The 7,292-nt window shown below is 33.1% G+C and overlaps 1 non-coding gene across 1 annotated transcript; it reads left to right on the top strand.

The window, feature by feature from the left end:
- The first annotated feature begins 644 nt into the window (after nt 1–644).
- Nucleotides 645–751, top strand: LOC126021605 (U6 spliceosomal RNA). Its single transcript, XR_007500106.1, has one exon. It is a non-coding gene; the product is annotated as a U6 spliceosomal RNA (small nuclear RNA).
- Nucleotides 752–7,292: the final 6,541 nt, after the last annotated feature.

Below are 7,292 nucleotides of genomic sequence, written 5' to 3' on the forward strand. Positions count from 1 at the left end.
ATTATAAAACTCTATTCATTTGTAAAAAGCAAAAGAAAGCAAATGTGTTTTTAGCTCAAAATGACTTCCTTTTTCTAGATTTTAGTTTAGTTTTTTGCTTTGTATTCTTATCTTAGGTCTTTTAGAAAAGGAAATAATAGATTGGATCATTTAAATGGAATGTTTTGATATGTATATGCATTGCTTACACTTGAATATAAATTATACTTCTTAAATTTTACTTAGAAACTATAAGAAAAATTCAAAATAAAAATTATAAGCTCTATATCACAAACAACTAATATTTTAATCAAGTATGACTTAATGTCAAAGTAAAATGAAAATGGAACTATTGTATTTACCTCTATGTCCAAAGCTCATGAATAGATATTTTAGTTAAAATGATCAATTATTTAAAAACTAGGATCTGACCACAGACAGCCTGGCTTTTTAGCTTCCTAAATATAAAGTTGGGGTTATTAGTCACAAAGTACCTGATCTTTCATGGTTTTTATACTTACATACAGGGAGGGCCATGAAAAACAGGAATTTGCACAAACAAATGTATCATATATTTTGAGCAAACAATCATCAACAATCAGAACACCAAATCAACATTTATGTTATAGGCAGTAAATGATATTTAGTATTTGAATATGTGCTTCATGCTCGCTTCAGCAGCACATATACTAAAATTGGAACAATACAGAAAAGATTAGCATGGCCCCTGCGCAAGGATGACACGCAAATTCGTGAATATGTGCTTAATTTACTCAAACAAAACTGCTAATAACAACTCAAACTTCCTTTAGGCTACAAATATACAATCTTATGAAATCAACATGGCTCAAGGATAGGCTATGCTCTTTTTAAAATGTTTGTTTTGTAACATTACAGAAGTCACCCAAATTAGCTGTTGTAAACAGTAGCTACCAATATGCATTCTATATATTATAATGTGCTCCCTAAGATATTTTCTTACTATAAAATTGTCATCTTCACAAATAGCTCAATATCTAAAGATGCTAATCATAATAATCTAAAATATTCTTTCCCAATAAATACGTAGTAGTGGCTGGAACAATAGTACAGCAGGTAAAGTGCTCGCCTAACACACCGTCTACTGGATTCAATCTCTAGTATCTCATATGGACCCCTGAGTACTATCAGAGTAATTCCTGAGTATAGAACAGGAGTAACTCTTGAACATTGTTGAGTATGGCACAAAAATGAAAAATAAAAAATATACATTTGTGTATATATAGTAAACAATCTGTTGTATAAGAAGAATAAAAATAAGATGATAAATTATATTGTTAGATTACATGACATGGCAAATTGATAGATTAAGATATAACTATGTAGAAGATAGTGAAGAATAAGAGTGAGAAAGACTTTAGGTATATCTCACTCATAAATTTCGATTTTTAATACATACAAATCAAGAAACAGCAGAATACTAAAATCCATTTTTTATAATAAGGAAACACATTTTAGTATTTCTTTCATCTACTGTATGAGAAATTAGCATATTGTATTTTTCTCACTACCTGACAAGTTTGAAAGATTTGGCCTTACTTTACCTTTGCTGAAGAATCACTATTGGTGGGGCTGGAAGGAACATATATGAAAGCCTGGATGGTATACAGTTTACATGCATACAAGGCAATGTCCTGTTGTTTAAATATAAAATATAGAGTCTTAGGGCAGAGGGTGAGCCTTCCTCGTTTCAGTCCAGCCCCTGTAGTCCCTTCAGCTGGCGTGACAGTAGGTTGCAGGGTAATAGTGAAGAAATAATTTCACAGGCAATCAGTTGAAGTACAGGATATTTATTTCAAAACCCTAACTGCTTTATTTCAAAACCCTAACTGCCAGGTGCATGTCTCCACATGACTTATCAACTAAGATTTTCTTGCAGCCTCTTTTCTTTCCCCTTCAAGCACCCTTCCTGCTGTCCTCTCTCTCCCCTCTCCAAACCTCAGCCCCTCCCAGGTGCAGGTGAGTCTGATCATTCAGGTGAGATTAGCATATGGCACTGGGAAAGGGGTAATAATGTCCTCCATGCTGTACTATCACTATTTCAATTTCTAGTTTTCATTTGCTGATAATTCAGGCTAGTAACCCAGAATCTATAGGAGAAAAATAAAAGAAAGTGGTAATATTGGAATGACAGAGAAGTAGGAGAAATGCAAGGTATAGAGACTGAAGGAAAAAGACAGTGCTGGATTTGTAATTCACTTCAGCCACAATAAATATTAAAAAATAATAATAATTTAGGTCAAACACCAGGTAGGGTGTCTTCTTTGCATGTGGCCACACAAATTTAATCTCTAGCACCACATGCCCCTTGTACCCTATCAGGAACGATCCCTGAGCCAGGAATAAGTCCTGAGTACCAACAAGTGTGACCCAAAACCAATAAATAAAACTAGCTTTAAAATAAGAAAGAGGGGCCAGAGCGATAGTACAACAGGTAGGGCATTTGCCTTGTATGCAGGCAACCCAGGATGGACATGGGTTCCATCCCTGGTGTCTCCTATGGTCCCCAAGCTAGGAGAGATTTCTGAGCACATGGCCAGGAGTAACCCTGAGCATCACAGGGTGTGGCCCAAAAGCAAGAATGAAAAATAAAAACTAAATAATAAAAAAAATGTCCATCTTACCAAATGGGTTCTTGTAAATCAAAATTATCATTCCAAGAAAAATCAGCCTATTTAATTTGCTTATTCTTAACACATGACCCGCTTACCAGCTTGTACCCCCATCACTGCAATCTCACTTTCCACACCAAGTTTGTAATCATTAATCCTAGAGGAAACTTCTCTCTAGTTTGTCCAACTAAGGTTAGTTATTGGATGTTGTTGATACTTCTGCATATTAATTTAGAAACCTAATTAGATGTCCTTTAATGTTTTCTTAATGAACTCAGAATTTCAGGAACTTCCTGTGTCAAACATTAATCAAAACTTCCACAATTATGTATTAAATAGTTGGATTGTGGAACCCAAAGGATAGCATATAATACAAAGTCTCTCCCTTGAAACACCTACTAAAAAAGTGCACTTGAAGTTTGTTGTGTGCATGAGAGTGCTTAAGACAAACTTAAAAAAATAAAGCTTGAACATAATGTTAAGAAATAATATGTGAAAATGTCAAAAGAAGAAAAAGGCTATTAAAAATTAGATGACAAGAATCTGTATAGCATATTATGGAAAATGTCTATATAAAGAGTCCAAGTTAAATTGTATGTTGGGTGACTTTCATAAAATGCAATATAACACTTTTAGTCATAACTTCTAAATTATTAAGTGATTCTCCAAGACAAGACATCTTTCTATAATTTGTTTTCTTTTTGGTCACATATTTTTTATTTGCCTCAAATTTCCCATGTGTCTATAACTTTTTCAAAAACAATATATAGAAAATAACATAGAAATACTAACTAAAGGAAGATATTAGCACTACATAGTACTAGTTTAGGTTTGGGGCCAGAGTGCTAAAACAGCATTTAGGGACTTGTAGCAGCCTACTGGGATTCAATCCCTGGCACTAAAATAAACCCTGAGCCTTGCCATCAATTAAGACGAACCTTCAACCCATGAAAAACTTCCTAAAAGTCTTAAAAGTAAGTTACTTCTTAAAAGTAAGAGGGATGCGGATCACTCGTCCCTGAAGCTGGAACAAGTTTCAGCATGCCGTATACCAGCATATACTATGACTCCCAACTTAGGAAGTTTTTTATGGGTTGAAGGGTCGACTTATATACTGGCAAATACGGTATCCTTGAGTACAGAGCCAGGAGTAAGCCCTGAGCACCATCAGGTATAGTCCAAAGTGCAGCAACGTATGTGTGTGTGTGTGTGTGTGTGTGTGTGTGTGTGTGTGTGTGTGTGTGTGTGTGTGTGTACACACACATAGACACATACATACACAAAACATACAACAAATAACTCTTGTGGACCAATGACTCATGATTATCTACCATGGGCAAACATTGCACAAGGCCTTTACTTTTTCACATTACTGTGCACACTGCCTAAGATGTAGCTGTTAAGAACAAAAGCCAAGTTTCCATCCCTGATATACAGAAGGCAACTAATTTAATCAATAGAATCCACAGTTTTATATGAAACTGAGTGAAATTAATAATACCTAACAGCATTGGTGAACAGAACAGAGGGAATATTCACTCAGGAATGAATCCCCAATGCCTATGACTACTACACAGCATAACATATTTTACAACAGAAAAGAGATGATACTTACTGCTTGAAGGAAGAAAGATTGATTCTCAGAGTTTAATAGAGACACAAATTTAGTCTTCAGGGTTTTGTATAACATTTGCAAATACCTAAATAAGAACAATGTGCTCTTTTGCTGATAATATAACTTAAGACTGACTTATGACATTCTTGGACTACTGTACAGCAAAATTTTACACGGGGTGACCTCTAAAGTTTAGTTCAAATTTAAAACTCAGTTAGAACGTGATTTTCTCAGATTATTTTCCCTATCCTCGATTTTCTCAGATTTTATAATTACTGCTCTAACATTAAGTGGTTGATGAACAAGGAAATATTAAAAAAAGCAATCTCAAAAAATATGGGAGCCTTTACTTTAAAATAATTGCTTTTGATTATCTAATATCATTGGCCTTTCTAAACTTTCTTACCAGTTTTAGTTGAAAGTTGCTTTGTTGATTATTTCACTTTGACATTATCAAATCAAAGTTAAATTAGAAACATTTGGTTCTCTTAAGCATATTTTGAATGCTCAACACAGCTTCTATCCAATTAGTATGCAACGTCATTTCTTCAGAACTTTAAATGAAGACTTGATTTTAATTACCTCTCAATTATATCTTGTACTACTCCTGTGTGAGCTATTTTAAAGGAAATGAAAATGCTACAAAGAATGATTTTAAAATGCAATATGACAACTTTAGATTTAACTTCTGTTGCAATTAAAAAATGATTCTCTAAAACAAGACATCTTCCTATAATTGGTTTCCTTTTTTGATCACAGACCTCTGATTTGTCTCAAATATCCACATTTATATATATATATATATATATATTATATTATATATATATGTGTGTGTGCATCATTTGCAAAAGCAATATATAGAAATAAAAATAAACATTGACTCTAAGAAGGTACAAGAACTACATAGTGCTAGATTAGATTTGAAGAACAAATACCTCCACATGTCTATTCATACTTATAAAAACCTTAAAACAGGTTGGAAAAGATTTATAATAGCCATTTAGAACATTATGAATTTGTAAATTGATCGATCATGCCTTTCTTATATGGCTTCAAAAGTTTTCAGTGATATTATATTAGCAATTAAACTTATTCTTTGTGGGGATGGTCCTCTCAAACTGTGCTCAAGAAGCCTAGAGACTTTTGCTGAAGGTTTATTCCAGAAGACTGTTGCTTTGCTAATTAAGTCAGAAACTTCGATGCAATTCACCCTACATGAGAGGCTGCTCAATCTCTGAGTATTTTTTATCAGGATCGTACTGAGTTGTCTTCCAGTGTCAGGAATTCAAGTGGGGTCCTTTTCAATGCAAAACATTTGCCTTGGGTTCCAGTGCTATCTTTCTAGCCCCTTAAACTTCTTTTTAATAATGCAAACATCAATAATACCATGGATTTTAAGAAAAACAAAAGACATTATTGAAATAATGCCCAGAGACAAAAGACATGAGGGCTGGAAGAACCAACTCACAATAGGAAGCTCACCACAAGGCGTGGTGAGTGCAGTTAGAGAAACAACTACACTAACAACTATCATGATAATGGTAAAGTGTGAGAGAAGTAGAATGCCTATCTGGAGGGTGGGGGATGAGGGAGTTGAGGCACTGATAGTGGGAATGTTGAACTGGTGAATGGGTGGTGTTTTATTTTATGACTAAAACCCAACTACAATCACGTTGGTAATCATGGTGCTAAAATAAAGATAATACTAAAACTAAAAAGAATGATACTAGTGGTCTACAACAATGACAGTACTTTCTCACAGGAAAAATTAAATTTATTATTGTATAAAATATTATAATTTTGACAATAAAGATGCCTATATAACAATAAAAGTGAGAATGGAAATGACAGTGTTCCAAGGACACTTAAAAAGTGAGCACATGTGTTAGTTACATTAATTCCCATAACTATTTAAAAGTTGGTTATTTTTCTCACCATTACGTATAAAGAATTTAAAGTACAAATTTGCTACCCAATGAAAAATAGGATCAATGTTCTAAGTTCAATAAAAGAACCTTCATTTTCTTGTTGTAAGCCAGTATGCTATCAATAATATCATTGATTTCTGCTTCTGTCTTAGAAATAATTTTTCCACAGTAATTCAGCAATGATAGAGGACCAATTACTTTAAAATACATAACTTCATATATGTTGATGGATGAATAATGCAGAAAACTAACCATGGCATCATTTTTGTAAAATTAGAATCAGAAATTTAGATAAGCAAAATATATAATTAATCTGAGATTTCTAATCACTGTCCTTTATGTAGATTAGGAGATTACAAATTTTTGACTCAAAGAGAACACAAAGGTACAAATGTTCCAAAATGACATTAAAATTAAGCAGGTAGCAGAGAACTATGGTCTATAGTGAAGTTTAAATTAAGAAGAGCCCTGGAGCTTCTAATCTTCCAGGAATAGCAGAAAGTAAATATCATCCCATGTATATTTTAACAAGAACTTTTAGATATTTAAAAAATACCTTGTCCATTTTCTCAAGACTCCTGAAAAATACTTTAAGTAGTATAGGCAGAATTCATCTCTTTAAACAATATGTCTTTATAAAATACCAAAATTAAATAAGAGGAAATAAAAGATTAAAAATGTGAGTAATTCACCAGAAAAATATCCGTAAGGAGAAAATGAAAGTTATATTATCAATTGTCACTATAAAATTTTCACACAGAAAAAGTAAACTTGTCTAAAAATTGAGAACTCAGTGAAAAGGTCTGAGGAAAAAAGGTAGGAAAACAGAATGAGGTAAAACATGGCAGGTAAAAACATAGAAAATAACAGAAGATAAAGACAATGCTTTTGTCAAAAAAATATTCATGTGGGAAGCATGTGCTGAGTAAAATACAGCACTGAAACATAGGATTTATAAAGAAAACTTTGGTTTTGTGTTTAGATTGATGACTCTCTGGAGAAAGAAGACAACACAAAATTTAGATTTTAATGATGTTGATCCTCCCAATCAATGAGCAGGGTAACTGTTTTCATTTCCTTATGCCCTCTTTTAATTCTTGAAGCAGTGTTTTGTAGTTT

The sequence above is a fragment of the Suncus etruscus genome, chromosome 10, assembly GCF_024139225.1.
Source record: "Suncus etruscus isolate mSunEtr1 chromosome 10, mSunEtr1.pri.cur, whole genome shotgun sequence".
NCBI lineage: Eukaryota > Metazoa > Chordata > Mammalia > Eulipotyphla > Soricidae > Suncus > Suncus etruscus.